The sequence below is a fragment of the Poecilia formosa genome, unplaced genomic scaffold (assembly GCF_000485575.1).
Source record: "Poecilia formosa unplaced genomic scaffold, Poecilia_formosa-5.1.2 Scaffold153, whole genome shotgun sequence".
NCBI classification, from domain to species: domain Eukaryota; kingdom Metazoa; phylum Chordata; class Actinopteri; order Cyprinodontiformes; family Poeciliidae; genus Poecilia; species Poecilia formosa.
In genome coordinates, this window is record NW_006800092.1 from 1,359,202 (window position 1) to 1,378,570 (window position 19,369).

A 19,369-nucleotide genomic window follows, 5' to 3' on the forward strand; every position below is an offset into this window, starting at 1 on the left:
AATTACAGACCTTTGAACGAGAGGTTGGAGAAAACAAATAAAAAAAAAGTCATGAGAGCCGTCTTCGAAGCTCTGAACAAAACAATATCATTAAGTTTTCAGAGAAATAAAATCTCTTCAGTAAAGTTTGATTTGAAACCTGGTGTAAAACATGTTCGGACGAGAAATGAACACTAAAATATCAAGTAAAAATCAGCGCTCCTATTTGTAAGGTCCTAATAGTTGCACAGATTTCAACCCCACCAAGGGGAAATAAAGTAGAGCTACTATAGCGCGTTGTGGGTGGGGGGATATTTCAGGAGGTGAACGGCGATGGACAGGAGACTGAGATACTGAAGAGTAACATCAACCAAAGTAGCTACATTCTGTTTCAATGGTTTTTAGGCGTAATAAACTCAACACCGAGCTGTTAGTACACAGAAACCTTAATGTAGATCGCGGACCGTTAGCTAAACCAGGAGTAAAAGTTAAGCTGCCACCTCATCACCGCCTGTCCAACACAGCAACACTGGGAAACCGATATCACTGTGCGGAGCTGCCAGGCGACCCAGCCAGCTAGCTAGAGCCGAGGCAGCCAGGCTACTTTAATCTAAGCAGATGTATCGTTAGCATACAAGCTAACGGGGATATTTCATCCCGGAGACAGAGTCGCCAGAGAGCTGTGAAGTTCCTGCATCCCCACTCAGGTTCTCCCAAAGCCACGCTGAGTGATTTAGGACTCTGAGTTTGAGGTAAAACTGCTCAACGCAGCGTAACTAAAAAAAAAAGGTGTGAGAAACGACGAAGCGGAGGAAAAGCAGGAGACAAGTTAAATGATTTGGTGATGTTAAACTGCATGCACGAGAGTGTCTAGAGGAGAAGAGGAGAGAGGGAGCCAACAGGACATAACGACAGCAATCCTACCTGCGGGATTAACTGCGCTGGTACAGACCTGGAGTTTCTTCACAGATGCCCCTGGGGGCTGGTTCAGTTAGTCGGTCAATTTAAAGGAGTCCCGCTAAGCCTCGGGGTGAATTACGGTAAACCAAACACACAGCCTGACCACTCTTCTTCGCAGCCACAACAGCGACTGAAAACAGTTGAAGGGCTGCTTCTCACTGGGAAGAATGTTCAGTACCGCGATATGGGACGAGAACTTGGGAGAATTCTATCGACCAATTAAAATCGACGGCTGGTTATATGGCAAACCATCATATCACACAATAGTTCCACGGTCTCTTCAACGCAAATGTGTCAATTTTGGCTCCTATTAGAAGATTTTAGACACACAGAACGACATTTTTATACCATCAGTCAAACTGTAAATCAGTGTTATAAGGGCTTCAAGGGGAAATTACTTTTTTCCCTGCTTAATGGGGAAGGAGCCCCCCGCTAGCCAGATCTGGTGACAGCATATTTTTCTTGTAACCCAATGAATCTTACGTTTTTGATATTACAAACTTACATCAATCTCAGCTATTTCTATTTCAATTAAGACTTTATTCATTAAGGTCAGGCATCTGCCAACAGAGAGATGCAAAAAAGAAAAAGCAAAACAAAACACTGTTTTCTACACAGGCTATTTGACTGCTACATAAAACCAGAGTAGCAAAAGAAATTCTACAGATGAAGATGGAGAAAATCCAAATTTGGACCCAGGATTCCCTTACTGCCTCGCCAGAAAAAAAATAAGTTTATTACAAAGTGGTTAATATTTATTACGAATTTGACAAAAATGAAGTCATTACACAAAACAGGTGAAATTAAAAGAGTTTAGAGCAGTTGTCAGTTTATGAAAAAACAATTAAAGACAGATGACACTTCTGGTAAATGCCAGTAATTAAGCTACGTTTTTCAAAAATCTTATTTTATTATAGACAGGAATAAGTATCTTATGAAATATTACAACATTCTGAAATCAGCAGAAAAACACGTAACATGTTGAATTATTTTTGAAAGTTAAAGAAAAGGAAATATTTTAGATCAATTTAAACTATTAAAATTAAAATCAATATAAGAAACTTGCAAAGCACATCCCATATCTTGTCAACAATGGCAAAAAATTAATAAATGTAATTAGTATCTTAACCTGTCAGACTGAAAATGTCTCTTCAGACATCTCTTTGTCCAGTTTAGTCAATAATTTTGCGTGGTGAAAAATATCCTCACATCAGCTGCTATGTGTTGTTAATATTTGGCAAATTGAAATATCAAAAACTAATACATTTCCTAACCAATCGCATAAAGCAACACACATTTTAAAAAAACTGCCTCCAACAGGAAAATACATGTGCGTGTGGAAAGCGGAAACAGTCGTCGGGCTGCAAAAACAAAATCTAATTCAATGAAACAACACATCAGACAATAGTAGCTCTCAGGCAGAGGTTGTTATAGACCTGAACACACCTGAATCAAGTGGCTGAATTACCTCCTCAGGAAGTAAAGTTCTCCAGAGTGCTGCTAATCACCTCATTATCTGACTCAGGTGTGTTGGAGCAGAGACACATCTAAAAGCTACAGGACACCGGCCCTCGAGGACTGGAGTTGAAGACCCCTGTTAGGGACCCGTAATGTTGAAAGTTGTAACTGCCACTTACAAAGGGACTCGTAACAATATCCATAATGAAACTGTTTTCAAGATTTTTATCCTCCTGGCAGCCATTTCAAGTGCCCTTTGCATTTTGAAACTGCCTCTGTTGTAAAAGTAGCAGCATAAAAACAGCAGATTATTTCTGACTTCTCACCCTTTCCTTGCGGGGCCAGACATATGGCATCGATTCTAACTGGAAGCAAAACAAATCCTTCGCTTTGCCGATTTGTTTTCCCCGTTTGTGTTTCCTCGCGGTTTTGTTTAGTCTTTTTCTAAATGAAACTTTAAACTCTCGTGGACATTTTTTTGTTATCAGCTGAGTTGTTCTTTGTTCCACATCAAAGCAACGAAAAATAGAAGCACAGCATTGCGTGGTTATATCAGAGCAATGCAGTATTTTACACTGCAGTGAAGGAAAACCAGTGAAATGTTTCACTTACTTATGTTTGACTTGTCCAAATCTAAGCACACCAGTGGAAATCATTATGCAAAAACACTTTAAAAACAGCTATTTGAATTTGAACTGTGTGTAAATCTACATTTCTGATTACAAATTGTTTAAATTTAGCAGCTAAATTTTAGCAGATTAACATATAGTCAAAATTGTGTTTATATTTGTTTATATATATATATATATATATATATATATATATATATGTGTGTGTGTGTGTGTGTGTGTGTGTTTTCCCAAAGCTGTTAAGTAGTTGAATTTTAATAGCTACATTTTAACTTAATTTTGTTCCTCTGGTTTGGCATTTCTGCTAAATGAGAACTGGTTTGGGATTATGCCATAAAATGCGACTGAAATATTAAAGTTTGACTTTACTATTAGCACTTTAGGCAGACTAATTAAATCTTAATTTTTAGCTACAGCACAGAAATTTGTCCAAACACATTTCTTACTGCCTAACATGTATTTGTTATCAAAAAACTAGCTAATTATGTTCAGATGAACAACTATTAAAAAATATTTTTAAACACACAATATACTTAATTAAAATGTAAGTAATTATGAGGAATAACAACTAGTATCCTCCAGCAGCCATTTTTACAGCGATTCATGCATTATTTTGTTTACTGCACACACTTCAGCAACACACCTGAAACCTCTCAGACAGATAGGAGCCCATTTACATCAAGCCAAACAAAAATGCCTTCAATACATTTTTCTAAAGGTATTTTTGCGCTACTTATATAGAAGCTCCTTTGCCATAAAAAGGCACAGACAAACCTATTGCATAAAAATCTGAATTTGATCATATGGGAACTCGACTCTGGTAATGAGGTTTAAAGCTATCGACCTATTAATAGCTCTTCCCCCCCTGCCCCCATTAAATATCACCACAAATGTCAGTTACGTTACGATACTTTGCATGTGTTTGTGGTCTCCAGAAGATGACTCATCTCACTTTTGCATTCCCCGCCTGTCTTTTAGCGGCACCGGCAAACCTTTTGCTTCTTCGATGAACTTAATCTATTCAGTAGACCGGACATAAATTTCCTCCTGCCTTTATTCTCTGCATATAAAACACTTTTTCATCTAGAGCCATAATGGCATTGATATTTTTTTATATTGACTGAATTTTGAAGAGATTACCACAATCACAGCAGGCGTTAGTTTCCACCTCATTTCGGTGCTTTTTACCTTTGAACCGAGATGAAAGGTGAGCCTCTCGCCTCAAGATTTTTATATTACATTTCATAGATTCCTGAAGTTTTGAGGAAGGTTTTAGTTGATCATTGCAGTTTTTCATAACCCGCCCTCCCCTCTTAGCCCCAGGGGGTTAGAAGGTTGATCTCATCATGATCTTTCCCCTCCTTCGCCGCTCTCCCTTTTGTGATTCTGCCGCTTCTGCTGCTTGTCCTCGGAGGGCAGAGCCAGCTTTCTGCTGCGCTGCTGCACACTGCAGCTTAACAACTCATCAAGTCAAAAGAGGATCAGCATGGGCTGCACTTCTTTGCCAGATTGTCTGGTTTTGATCGCAGTAATTAAGCTCAAACCCCTCCTGAGGTCCATGATATTTGTTTTTTGTTTTTTACTCAGGTTATGCTTTCTCTGAGTCTCAGAAACCCAGATCGTCTCTCATGCCTCTGCTCTTTCGAAAATATGGGCCTTCTCTTGCAAAAATCCAGGATAACTCAGCACCAAACTAATGTTCCTTCCTGGACTCACCTCTTCAGACATTGAATCCACGTGTAGGTTAGAGACATCTTTCATTATTCATTCATTAGATTTCTGCTTTTGACTTCACTGAGTACAACCAAGTCGAGTTTAAATAGCAGCTACGACAAGGCAATACTGAGGGAAAGGCTTTTAAAGTGCAGGAATTAACCAAAGGGCGTCTAAATAAATTGTTAGAGTTGTACTGCTTCAGAACTAAAAAAAAAAAAAGTTTTAAACCGGACTGAAAGATTTCAATGACAGAAGCAATGAGAATTCAAAGATCAAAGAATGTTGGAATATTTTTTTTAAAACGCAACTTTAAAATAGCAGCTTTTGTCTGAATGAGTTAGAGCCCTTTATAACACACTGTCCAAATAACTCCAGCAAATGAAACTAGTGGTTTGCATTATGAGGTGTTACTGGGTTTGTTTGAGCGGGAAGATTCTTCAAGCTGCAGTTTCAACAATTTAATTAGTTTTATTTTTCCACCACAAGTTTTGTCATTATTAATCTGTCAAAGGCCCACACAGGCTCAGAGTGATCTTATTTCTTTAATAATCATGTGAGGACGAACTACGGTGGATCATTTTCACCAAATTGGGCAAAACATACAGACCAATTAAAAAAAAACGGAGAAGAGCAACACTCTCTGCATCATGGGAAATAAATCAGCAAACCAGATTTTTAGGCTGTGCCACAAACCACTGAGTTGCAGGAGATTGAGTTATTTATGATATTTTAGTTTTAATGTGAGCTTAATGTCTACGAGCTCACATGGAGATGTAATTAGAATAATGTGGCATGTAGAAATTCAGTGTCTACACCAGAGCATCTCTTTCACGGGCTAAAGGGTGGGACCAACAATGACTTTCGCCAGGTAGTTACTTTTAAAAAAAAAAACACATTGTATTGCACTTTTGCGTTTGTGTACGAAAATATATTTTATGTGGTTATATTGAGCTGCTGTTGCTTCTATCACCTTGTTTGCTAAAGCTAACTTCGGTCATATCTCAGCTAGCATTATGTGCAACACAAGTGCTTTTTAGTTCAGTTTTGATCATATTTTTCACCATGGTGAAAAATACTGCATTTTGTTTTGCTTCAGTTTGTCAGATGTAAATTGAGCACAATAAAATAAAGCGATTTTAAAATAAATACTTTTAATTAGAAATATAAAACTTTTAAGAGTTTAAACTTTTAAAAGCTAGCAAAGCATGCAGTTTCTTCAACTACTGTAAAATGACATAACTTATTGTAATTGTACTACAGGATTACTGACATTTTACTATGTTAAAAATGTAATGAAATCACAGCAACCACGTCATATAATTACTGTCCTATTGTAATGAAATTACAGTAAAACTAATAAAATTACAGTAAAACTGCAATAAAATTTACAGTAACTTGCTGACAACAATGCTGCCAGTAAGTTACTGTAAATTCTACAGTGACTTTTTTTTAACACTGTACATTTCATATATTATAGAGGCAAAAGCAGAAAGTCATGAGACAGAATCAACAAAACTGGCTCAAACGGAGGATATATTTATTGAACTTATACCCTTAAGGTTCTTCTGCACAAACACTGTGAATCACTATACTGCTGATGAAGCAGTCTGCTAAAAAAAAAAAAAAAAAAAAAAGCTGTGCTTGATATATGACCTCTCTGAGGGTGTTTTATGTGACTTTAATACTGTGAGTCTTTACTAGCTTCATATTATGAAAAGTGAAGCTTTGAACGCCGGTCCTTCTTCTAACACCATCGATTGTTTCTGGGCAACAGCTGCAGGAAAGACGGGATTAGCTGACCTACCCCACCTGTCTTAAAAATCTGACAGCAAAACGCAGCAAAACCGAGGACAAGATTTGGTCTCGGTTGTTGTTAGCAACAGAGAACCAATCTGAATGCTAACAACAATAATTTCAGGAGCGGAGAAATGAGAAAGCATATTTCAAAAAAACAGGTGGAAAGTGACAGGGTTTTTTTCAGATGCTATCAAAAAAAGAAAAAAAAAAGAAAAAAGGAGGCATCTTTAATGTGATGTGTGCGGGCGATGCATACCTGTTTGCCACGTAGCCAAAGGGCTGTCTCGGGGTATCTCTGGGCTTTTGTAAACCGTGCCAACTCCAAACCGACTGACTGACTGAGATAAGGTCCTCAAACCTGGGCCATTTATTTGATCTGTGCTTATTTGTATTCCAAAAGTGTTTTTCATTTTAACTTCTGGGGAAGCAGGGTAGATGTGCCACTTTAATGTGTTGCTCTGTGCATCTGATTTTAACCCCAGACACGAGAAAGGGGGAAATAAACAGACTGACAGCCCTGTGCAGACAGAGATTGAAGAAGAAGAGGAGCTGGTAGAGGGTTTCAAAATAAACTTCGTAGTTATACAGCTGTATCTCGCCAGCAATTTGGTTTTAACCCAAGGGTGTTGCCACTACTTATTTAGGCTCAGACACAAGTGAAGTAAATTCATTAGCTGGAAACGGTGCGGCTGCAGAAAACAACAGAGAGCCGATCTGAATGCTAACGACGTCTATTAAAATATTGTACTTATCATCTGTGACAGCAGGAAAATAACGCGAGTGAGCAAAGGGAAAAAGTCAAACAATAATTCTCGCGCCAGACATCACAGGACACCTTTGCTATTCCCCTTCAATTAATTTACATCAAGGTCCGGAAGTTTGTTTTACTGGGACGTTTGGTGAAAATAGTGCATTAATATGGAGTGGGAGGAAGATAATTACTTGCTGTGGCATGTTTTTGCAAATAAGGATGTGATAAGTATTGTGTGCATTAGTATTTAGCCCTCTAATTTAGCTAGCAGAACTTTTAAAAGCAGCTGGGTTTTTTATACCACTTCCAGCTTTGAATACCGTGACTTCCCATCAAAATAAGCTCATTTAGATTGGCCGTGAAAAGAAAAATTGATTCTCAGTCAGATTAAGGTCTACTTAAGTGGATGAAATGAATATGTCTTTATCTAAATGTCTATCATAGCTTTGTTTGTGGTTTTTGTCTTTCCCACAGTCTGATGCTGCCATGACCGTGTTTCACAGTGGGTATAGTGTTTCTGGGGTGATCTGCAGTGTTAGTTTTCAAACACACTAAGCAAGTTTGTGTAACATTTATTTTGCTCTGAATTTGCTAAAAAAATATATATATATTTTCATATGACTGCTATTTCCTCTACTTGGATTACAACAAGCAGTAAACAGAAGTTTTAGTCCTTTTCTATTGACTGTGGCTTTTTTCTTGCTTTACCTCCACGTAGGTTAGAGGAACTGACTGATGGTGGTTCTGTCAGTAGATCTCTGCAGCTATTTCAGAGCTACCGATTGGCTCCTCCGCCCACTTGTAACTTTAGGTGGATGGCCAGATCTTATGTATGGTTTACATACCATCTGTTGCCAGCAGACTGATTGAACAATGCTCTGTTAGTTGCTCAAAACTTGAGAAGAGTCAAACTGAGAGCACTTTATGCGCAGCACGCACTGAGCGACTTCAAAAACCACAAAGATCCTTAGCATGCCAGACCGTGCAAGCGCGGTGTTATTAAATTTTGAGTCATGCCGTGTTGTGTAAAGTAAAATTTAACAGCTGCTGTGTGACTTCTTGTTGCGGCAGAATTGCATCACAGCTATCAGAGACATCAACTCAACAATACAGCGAAGAGAGGGGGGGGAGGGGAGGATGAGGCGGCTTTTGAAGCAGTCAGGCTGCGTGAGATTTCTGATAGCGCTTGATTTATGTTGCATGGCTGTGAGTGTGAAATCAGCTCTGACTGAGCTCGAAGACCGACGATTCAAGTTCAGATTAAGAATAATAATAACCAAAAACATTAATTTATAAATTTCTTAAGATCTTTGGTGCCTTCGTAGTTGGAAGAGTGTAAAACAACAGGAAACAACAACAACCAGCCAGAATTTAGGGTAACCTTTAAAGCTGGAGATTCCTCAACCACAGTGACTTCAAAATCCAACATGGCTGCCAAAACCGCCATTTATTTCCTGTTTTCGGCACTTTGTTTCTTATGAAATCAGTGGCGCATATTGTACTGGACTGGCTTTGTCTGTGAATGTTTGGTTCGATGCTGATGTGTATAAAATCGGGGAGATGCGTTCTCTTCAGATGTTTTGATTGGTCTGCTGTAATATTTTAATATTAAATTTTGCGTTTTGACCACCTGCAAGCGGAAAATGATCATAATAAAAGAAACAAAGAGTCGGTGCATGGTTAGTCTATAAAATGTTCGTCATTTAGTGAATCGAGTTACTGGAATAAATAAGCTTTTCAAAAATTATTCTGAGCTATTGAATATGGCTGAATGTTGAAGTCATTTTTAGTCTAAGCCAAAATCTGTATGTTTTGTTTTGTTTTTGCAGCTAGACTTTAATCACAAATATTAAATGAACAAACGGCACAGAGAAACTGCAGAGTTTGGAGTCACTGACTGTCGGTCATCCTCAGAGATTTAAGGACTACTGCTTCGCTTTCACAAAACACAAATAATTAAAATTATATCGCAGGAGACAAAAAGTGAATTGCTGATACTGATACTTTGTTACATCAAAGCGTGTCTAAAATCAATCCATTGAGCATTTATTTATCTCTTCCACCTTTGGTTCTCTGTGCAGGTTTTGAGCCATCTAATCTCACCCATGCTGAGTTTTCTTTTCCCAAAATGAATCCAGTATGTGGAGCTCCTGCTGCACATTTTGCCTCAAAGCAGCCTCAGTTACAGACCGTTCACTTGGCTCCTCAATCCAGAGGGGATGAAATGAGATTCTGTTAAATGATGAAAAAATATATAAATATTTAACACGGTTATTCCATAACTTTATGCAAAATAGCTGTGTTGTACTTTAAAATCCACACAACAGTAAAAATAAGAACACGGAGAAGCAATGTGACTCATCGCCCAATTCTTCAGTATAAAGCTGCAGCACTTTGTACTTACTGTAAGCGCTCCTCAAATTCCCTGAGTCACTGTCGATTAGGATTCCACATGAAGGTGAGTCTGTCTGACTTTTGATTGATCTTAGTGTCCAGACAGAGAGGGCCAGAAGCAATGCTTCTTTTGTTTCCCCCCTTTTTGTGCGCCGTCCCAGGGTCAAAGAAGGATTTATGTTGTCTTGTGTGGAGGCAGTTAATAGAGCAGCCAAAATCGACTTCCTATTTAACCGAAAACAAAAGCACTGCAAGGACAAAGGAGCCACTGACCACCTCAGTTGGTACACTTCTAGGTTTCCAGAACTGTCTTGAGTCTTTGTGGACTAAATTCAAACAAGGGGTGAAAGACATTCTCTTGAGGTAAGCTTTCCAATTCTATGAGAAATTGCGGCCAGCTTTCAGACGGTGCCCAGGAAAATGGATCAACTCCGAGCACTTATTGATGATAAAAGAAATTCTTACAAGATCAGGTAACTAATAGTATACGAAACAGGGGACTTTTGGACTTCCCGTCTTCTTGGCTCTCACCAGGTCGATGTTGCCCATCTCTCTGGTCAACATCGGCCAGAAAGCTCGACAACACAGTAGAAGTCCAGAAGAACAAACCGATGCACCGATCAGACTTTTCCTGGCTGATGTCAACATCCCAGCCACTTCTATTCAGATTACATGAATATCACAGATTATGTATCAAATACAAAGACTGGGGACAATAGAGCTTGATGCTCCAATCAGAGACCTGAAAGGAAAATGATCTGATTCCAGCTTCTGGATGACTGATTACTGCATCACTGATTAACACGAACAAAGAAACAGCACAACTTAGCTAAACAAAATCATGCAAGTCAAAGCTGTTCAACTTAAAAACGTCGCCTCTTCTATGTCAAGAACATGACTGCACAGATCTAAGTGAGGGCAGAAGTTAGTTGATTTTTTAAATAGAATTTTAATCCAACGTTTTTCTGGAACGTTTTATTGAAACGCAGTGGAATAAAGCCAGCGAGAAAGACGGAGAAAATCTTTTTGAAACCAAAACATCTAAAGGAACATCCTCAGTTTTGTCTCTTTGTATGCAAATTTGCTCCTGATTCCTCTGCTCTCTCCCTTTAAATCAGCAGAAATGAAACTGCTTGCTGTGAAAATGACTGTTCCGCGTGTGTCCTTTGCCACTCAGAGGTTAGATAAAAAGAGCAATAATTATCTAAATTTAAAACTAACTATAATTAGGTCTGCGTAAGACACAAATGTAAAAAGTGACGGCGGAAACTCGTCAGTCATCCTCATTACTGCAGCCACAGCTCACTTAAGAGCAACACGATTCGGCCGTTTCACAAGCCACTACGTACAGAGTAATTACCAGCCGTGGTCAAAACACTTGCAACATTTCACTTGTGTTATTTATCACCCCCCAACACTTTTGCAGCGATTACCATAAAGCAGCTCATTTTTTAAGAGCTTATAGAAGTGCTGAAGCTGGCAGCTCCTCCCGAAAGCCAAACGAAAGCTCAGCTCTTTCACTCGCAATCCATCACCGAGCTAAAGCGCGCTCTGACAAATCTGAGCCCTGAGCATTTCTCAGAGGGTGCATTTGCTGTATCGTCCACATTTTCACCTGTCATGATCTGGTTTTATGATCCAGTCAAGAGTCAGAGAGGACAACTTGTTTTTAAATGTGCAGCGGTTCTTTTTTTTTTTTCTTTTTTTTTTTGCTGTCTCGCTTCAGGAATGAACGAGAACGTGCCTTGTTCTCAGACAGACGCTGGAGGCTGTTGCTTCAGGTCGATCTTAAAGGCTGATCTAGTCAAGTTAAGTGCACAGAGACAAAGAGCAGAAATTAAACTGGTGGGGGACTGGAGACACAGCTCCTTGTAGGGCCTCCAAAAAAGACAGATTCAAACTTTTCCATAATTTTGGAATAAGTCGGTCAGCTCTGCACATCTACTGACTGAGACCTTTGCTGAATTTGTCTTGCAGAGTAGCTCAAGTCCAGGCAAGCTTGCTTTTAGTGCCTTTGAACAGACATCCCAAGTCCTTATTTGTGGGGGAAAAAAAAGAGAAAAAAATATTCAAAAAATAACTGACGTAAATATTTTTTTTTCCACTTGATTTTAATCTGTAACACACATGCTGGTGTAGGTTTAGGTTATGACTGGGATTACTAGTCACCTAATACTTGTCTCATCTGCAAAACTAAAATTTTTTGTTTGTTTTCCCACCACTGCTGTTAGCAGACAAAAGCTGCTAACATATGTTAGCAGACAAAAGCTGCTAACATATATTAGCAGTTTTAGACTTCTTCACACTTCACTTTTCTATTGGCAAAGGAAACAGTCACCTGCACAATGAGAAAGACTTTTTCTTTTTGGGCAACATGAAGACAAACCGGACAAATAACCACCGAGGAAGGCAGGCGAACCAACACAGGTAGAGCATGTGAAATCTGTGCAGAAAGAGGGACTCAAACGTAGGACCTAGACAGTAGTGCAAACCCAGCATAGCCCATCATGATAACATAACATAATATCTGCTCCATATCTTTATAAAATCGATTATAAAGATTTATAAGATTTTATAAATCTTTATAATCGATGATTTTTGTATTTTAGCACCACGTTGATGGTGTTTTTCTGCAAGGGAACACTGTGCACAGCAGGTGCTTGTGACTTCACGCCGCTGTAAGTGTGTCCACCTCAAATCGGTGCCTTTTAGCTTCTTTTGAGGGGATTTCAATGAGTTGGGGAACATTTATTTCTGCCTCTCACCAGCTGCTCTCCTGCATTCAATGAGTTAATTAATCTCAATTCTAATTATAAGAGCAGTTTTCTACTAGTGACGCGCAATGTCTTCTTTCCAAAACAGCAGATCTTTTAATTCTCTTTCTGACATCTTCCTAAAGTATACCAGCTCCTGCCACCAGAGAGGGAAGCAGAGGATGTGAGGACAGACACGAGGAGATGGGAGATGAGCTAATAGGCATTTAGCGAAATGAGACATGCTTGCTTGTGAGCTGTCATTTTTACCCAATCTCAATTAAACATGCTGCGCTCATGCTGCAGAACTCCTTCCATCTCGGAGGATCTCGCTGGATTTTTAAATTTCTCTTGCAATAACCGCGTGTACGGTTATTGCAAAAGCAATTTACAACGCAGGATTAATGTCCCGTCCCCGCACTGAGACAATGAAGATGAGAGCAAAGACACTTTGGTGAATCCTCCACTCTCCTAATTCCTTCCCATTTGAGATGGAATGAAGACATACTTCATGACATTTGGATGCATTTCGCCACAAACGTTAGAATGGAGGAGAGACGGGGATGAGGAAGCGCAAAAAATGGCTTCCCAAATCTTATGTTTTATTATTGTACCATTTTTTTTTTTTTTTTTTTTTTGTATTTCAGTTGTCATTTTTCATTCATGAGCTTTCGGTGCCCTGCACTGGGTTGCATTGTTCTTGCACAAAACACATTGTAATTGCTCATAGCAGGTGGACAGTGGCAGCTTTTGAATGAATGGAGCTCAGGGTGAAACCTTCTTTCTACTGATTCAATCCTGCTCATTATGCCAGAAAAAAAACCACATCAGGCAAGTTAACAAAAACACGAAGAACAAAGATATACCGACGTCTCTCGAGTCAGATAAGTGGGTCAGTCTAAATGTTTCAGTTGAGATCAAGTGTGGGTGTCCGCGTGTTAAAGAACAATAATACGTCCATTCAAAGTGTGGCAGTAGCTGCACAAAACCAATTCTGAGAATGTGCTAAAGAAAAATAGTTTTTAACATATGTGAATCTCTGCTCCTTTCCCTCCTTTGGATAAATAAACCAACTTGTAAATGCCACGGTGGCCCTGTGTGAAATAATGTCTGAAACAACTTCAGGTGCACCAGCCTTCACAGCTGCAACTGGACTATTTGTTAATTGTATCCTTCGTTTATTTCCCGTTTGGATGTGTAGGGAGATCAGGAGTGGTGGGATTGAGATGTGATGCGCTTCTCCGACACAGGCTGCATACTTTTCAGCCATCGTTTACGTCCAGATTTGCACACGTCGCATCGATGACGTAAAAGTTGGATGAAATGGCCGTTCAGACTGCAGCAATTTGACAACAATCAGCTACGTATCCTAAGTAGTACCACATATGGAAGTGGCACCAATCTGATTTTTTTTTTTTTATGGTGAACAGATTCGAACCGGGTCCTTCAGACTGCAATGAAAACGTCGGATATAGATCGCACATGGACAAGAAAGAAATCGGATTTGAGTCGCATTTGCCTGCCGTGTGAACGTTGCCCAACTGCTGACACTTTTTTTTTCCTCCTGAGCTGTGGCGCCCTGGGCAGAAAGCCATAATCGCACATAGCAAACGTCAGCAACAAACATCAGGCTATGATACCCGTTGTGTTTCTTGTTTTCCTCATATTCTGAATGATGCTGCACTTTAACAAAGAAAGTTTTCAGATTAATTTACAAAGAAGGCACACAGGCTCTCTGTGGGAAACTCATCTTTTTGTTGCCGGGAAGAAACAGATTGCAGTGTTTTGGTAATGAGCGCCTTGTGACTGCTCACCCCACAGGCGCGTTGTAAAGACTGAGCAACTGGAGTGGGGAGGTGGGGGGGAGCCAGGAGGAAGAACTCATGCAGGTACTGAGCAAACGAAGGAGAGACGCTTCAGAACCGGTGAGGTTTTGATTTACTCAGCTGATGTAGAAATGTTCTGTTTGCAAAGCAGACTCTTGACTGCGAAGGGGTGTGAGGGCCTCGAGCTATACCGGTTTTATCAACGTTCATTTTCGAAGATAAAACCTTGTTAAACTAGGCAGGAAAAAAATCATTTGGAAGAGAAACGCAGAGAATAATGAGTACAGCTTGGAGCCGATTTATGAAGCTGAAGCCACTTATTGTGGCGTAAAGGAACAAATTTAAATTTGGTCAGGTTTTTTAAAAAGTCCCCCCACCCCCAAAAGAGAAGTGGCTAAAAGCTCTTATAACCAACTTACATGTATTTTTGCAGCTCTTCCCTTTTGTTCTAACAGAAAATCGGCCCCAATTAAAAGATTTGGTCTTTTTTAAGACCAAAAGCATGAAGCTTCTGTTTGAAAGGATTAATTGGTTCCCTTGTGAAACGAAAGACCAACAGAGGGAACGAAAAGTAAAAGCTTGGTGAGTGAGGTGTGTGTTCGTAAGTCTTTTTAGCGATTGCTCTGATGCTATGACTGCGATATGTGAACGTCACCTGCTCCTACTGACAAAGTGAGAGCAAATATCAGAGCACAATCCTGATAACTTGGCAGTAAGCAAATAAAACATCGAGAATTACATTCAAAGACGCATCAGGTGTGTTTTAGCACAACGTCAGAGTGATGTCAGCAGAGCAAAGCAATTGGAAGAGTAATTACTGCTGCCTACTAACCTGGAAAGAATAAAAGAGAGTGCTTTCTAAAACAAATTAAATTCATCATTTACAGAATAAGACTATTTGACTGGTGGAAGCAACAAACATGCACAAAAATGTGTATATAATTTCATGTAATTGTCTCAGGAGTGGACAGGTTGCGCACGCGTTGGCTCGTATTATGTTGAACATAAATGCACGTAGATCAGAGGCAGAAAGGCAAAGTGCAAAGTTTTTTGATGATAGACAATTTACAGCGATGGCACAAAGAGAATAGGAAGCTTAAATACTGAAGCAAAGGAGAATGACATCAGATCCAGAGTGAGAAGACGACTAAAAAACACAGATAACGGCAAAACACACAGATGGAAAAACACGAGAGCTGAGAAACTGAGCACACAAAAAAATGAACTCAAATGGAAAGACAATAATGAACACAGAGAAATTAATTCAATATGGCAAGATCTAAATGGCAATAACAAACCCCAAAACGATCAGAAAACACACACGAAAGAAAACCAAAATGCATACTCCGGTGAATCTTCGTGGTGACAGGACAATGCTTGGAGAGATTTCACTCACATCTGCTTACATACCACAGTCAGCATCTTAAGTGTTAAAACTTAAAACGGTACACCAATAAAATGTCTGGAATTATATGTAGGAAAATCTCCTCACTTGGCAGCTCTATTCCAACATCCTTTGGACAAAGTAGAAATGTCTGACCTAGATTCAAACCCGCCACGTTTGATTAAAAAACAGAACATGGAGAGCCAAGGATGAGGCCTGATTTTGCAGCTAGAAGATGTGGGCACCTTGAGTCAGGACTGAGTCAACCAAGAAATCCTACGATCACCAAAGCGGTCCTGAATCAAATATTGCTTTCTTCTGGAAAGCAGAATCGATGTTTGGACGTATTTGTCCGAACACAGCAGGAAATCAAACACGAGAATGAGTGAAACACAATACAACAAATATGTCGTGCTGGCTCATCAAAAATAATAAAAAAAAAAATGGCTAAAAGAAAAAAATAGTCAAAAGGATTTCTGCATTTTCTACAGAAAAGGCTCTAAGCGTTACACCTGCTGACTTATTTAAGCTCAGGAAGAATAAAGAATATTTCCAAAAATGTTTTAGTAGTTCATGGTAAAACTATTTTATGAATCTTTAAACAACTATCATGCAATTGCTCAAAGTATTGTTCTTTGATCTTATCATTTTAAAATGTCTATAACAGTATAAAGGAGTCATTTTTTCGTATTAAATATAAGCCACTCTGCAAAGAGACTCACTTCTAAAATCCCACCTTTTTTAAGGTCACACAGAGAAACATATCTGTCTCTATGTTTGCCAAAAGTGTTCCTACAACCTACAAAATCACAATTTATTCGCACATTAAAGAAAGCTTCCTTCTGGCTTAATGAGATCAGCATGAGATCACAAAGGGCAAAATTAGAACATAAAGGAACTGTTTGCTTAATTAACGCAGATAAAAATGGAAGTACAACATTTCCATATTATGCAGTTTAAAGATCCTCTGATCCAAAAGCAGAAGAAAACCCAACCATCCTCTCCGAAGGGCCTTCCTGGGCTTGGGTTATGTTTCAAGGAGCCCGTACGGCGGCAGAAGGATTCCATTTTTCATGCAGTTTGTTTTAAAAATGCACATCAGAGGGGAAAGAAAGCTTTGTAGAGAAAGCTATGAGCAGAGGAGGAAGCGGATGAAGAGCGGGGAGCGTGCACGGCAACATCTGACTGCTTCGGCTGGTGCAGGATGGAGAGGCCTCATTAAAATTTAATTGCGGCACGATGTTGAGTGCAATGCCATCATCAAGATGCATGTGACCTTTTTTTTCCTCTCTCTCTCTCTCCTGTGCATCTCATTCACCCCCTTTTACCATGTGATAAAATGTGGTGGTGGGGGGGTGAAACTACAGAGGTGTTTGAATTCTCCCCATCTTTTCTTTGAACAACCAATATGTAAAGCACTCCAAGTTCAGACAGATGTAAACGCATGTGTGTATGTATATAGGCAGCAGTGACATAAATTTCCGTCAAAGAGAGTCGCAGTCATCCTCTCCGGTAAAGGTTTATGTCACAAGGACGAGTCTCACCAGCCGCCTCTTTAGCATGCACGCTGGACGCGAGCGGCGTGTTTATCATCCTCCTGTTCTCGATGGGTGTTGCATTACAAGGCACTGTCTCCAAACTGCCAGCATCAATTAACATCAATAATGGATGCCTACCGACAGCGCCGGACCCGAGCGCTCGTTTTGCTCTTGCTTTCGTCGTTCTCACAGGCGTCGTGGAGCGGTTTAATTTTGCAGCAGGTTACAAGACGCTAACTGTTTTATGAAAGGCAGGTCTGACCCGAGATGTTCCCGATAGGAGGCGAGCGGCTCCGCGTGTTCCCGAAACACGGCGAGAGCTCCCGCACTCCGCTTCGACGAGAACTGTCAGGCCTCTTAAAAAGAGAAGAGCTATCAAATGAAAGCACATCAGTGACATCAATAGGGTTGCTTTGCAGACCTGACCAGATGGAGGACTTGCAGACATCAGTCTGGTCGGTATCAAAATAAGATTTTATTTATTTTTTTAAACTTCAGTCCCCTAACAGCTAACTCTGATTATTCTCTTCAGACCCAGAGGTCTAAAGGATCATCAGGCAGAGCAGAACCCACACAGAGAAGGAGGAATATTAGATGCAGAGTTTAGCTGGTATATATAAGAATGGGGGGAGGTGGAGAGTATGTTAGGAACCTGAAGAAGATAAATTTAACAAAGCAGGAAGTGAAGGAAACCCAAAAATAAAACATGCTGACTAGGCGCCTTTGCAGAGTGCAAAGCTTTCAATTCAAAAACTTTCACTGGGAAATATCATTCCCACTTCTGAGGGCCCTGACTTTAATGTAACCTTTACAAATGGTTCATAGATCAGTAGTTCTATGGAGTTTCTTAAAGTTTTCAAACAATTTTTAAATTTTGATTTTTTTTTTCCACACTTATTTTCAGTCTTGAAGATCCATCCATCTACTTGTTGCTTGCAGCAAAAATAATTTTAAAAACAATTCTATAGTGATTTTCCAAAAAAAAGTGATTGCCCTCTTGAGTTTAAGAGCTATTCCACCTCAAATGTGTCATAATGCTCAGAAAATACAACAAACAAGATTTGACTTGCTGAAAAAATGCTTTCCATTATTTCCTCTTTTGATTGTCAAAGACCAATGAACAATAAACTAACTGTTAGCACAGCTATTCAGCCACTTGTCTGAGTCCTGCCTCACTCTGTAAATTAAATTAAGTCTTAGCAGGCCAGCAGCTGCTTACGCTGCCCACATCATCAAACGCACCTGCCTGAACTTTGTGCCTAAAGGCAAAGTCTCTGAATTTTTTTCGAGCTGCAGAAGAAGAAAACTTTACGACTTTAACGTGCTCTGCTCACAATTTTTGTCGAATCCACAGGCAGCTGGTGGGGGAAGATTTTATTACGACTAGGTTGCATTGTGGTATTGAATGCAACATCTGCTGTGTGTTAAACTGGAGGATATGAAGAAGGTGGAAAGAAAAAGCAGAGAAATATATTTAATGCTCAGACGTGTTGAGAAGAAAGCTTGTTGAACTACTCCTACAAGGCAAACAGGGTAAAATTAATAATATATTTGCCTAATGGAGTTTGTTGTTAACATCTCCTGCTGGTACGATTAAGGAATTAACTTGAGAATATTGTTTTTCTAACTTCACCTTTTGGTAAATGTCGCCCTCTTCTGGCGAGTTGGTTGTATTACAAGCATGATACGCAGGGAGCTACATCTCGTGAGTTTATTTTCACTTTTTAGAAATGTGTTTATTGTTGCCTACAATTCCAATGTTATCCTGTAAACTTTTCTGCCGGTTTTACATTTAGATTTAATAGAAAGTATACACGCCGGTGCGCAGGTGTTTCTATTTATTTGTCTGCTGCTGGCGACGAAACCAGTTCTGTAGTAGCACAGATGCGACTAATTATATTAAGGCTTTCTGGGCTGAATTAAAGAGCCCCATGAGGAAACTTAAATAATCTGGTAAAGGTTGAACATCTTGGTGCCTTTTCCCCCTTTAAAATCATTTTGTGATGAACTGGAAAAAAATAAATAAATATTGAAGTTGGAGTGGAGTTTTACAGAACGTTTCAGAAAGAGCCAGGTGGCCTTGATTTGATTACATGCAAGCAGAATGCCTGGACCCATGACAGGAACCTCTGTGGGGTTTTTTTTGTTTTGTTTTTTCCAAATGTCATGTAGTTGGTTGAATAC

At 39.5% G+C, this 19,369-nt stretch overlaps 1 protein-coding gene across 7 annotated transcripts in view; it reads right to left on the minus strand.

Annotated features, from left to right (window-relative positions):
• Window positions 1–1,125, minus strand: part of glceb (glucuronic acid epimerase b) — a 69,177-nt gene extending 68,052 nt beyond the window's left edge. For 5 of the 7 annotated variants that reach the window (XM_016677324.1, XM_007563983.2, XM_016677319.1 and 2 more), the window contains exon 1: window positions 904–1,125. The gene's annotated coding sequence lies outside the window, so the exon portion shown is untranslated. The remainder of the gene's footprint in view (window positions 1–903) is intronic. The other 2 variants (XM_016677322.1, XM_016677321.1) reach the window with 1 other exon arrangement.
• Between the last annotated feature and the right edge of the window lie 18,244 nt (window positions 1,126–19,369).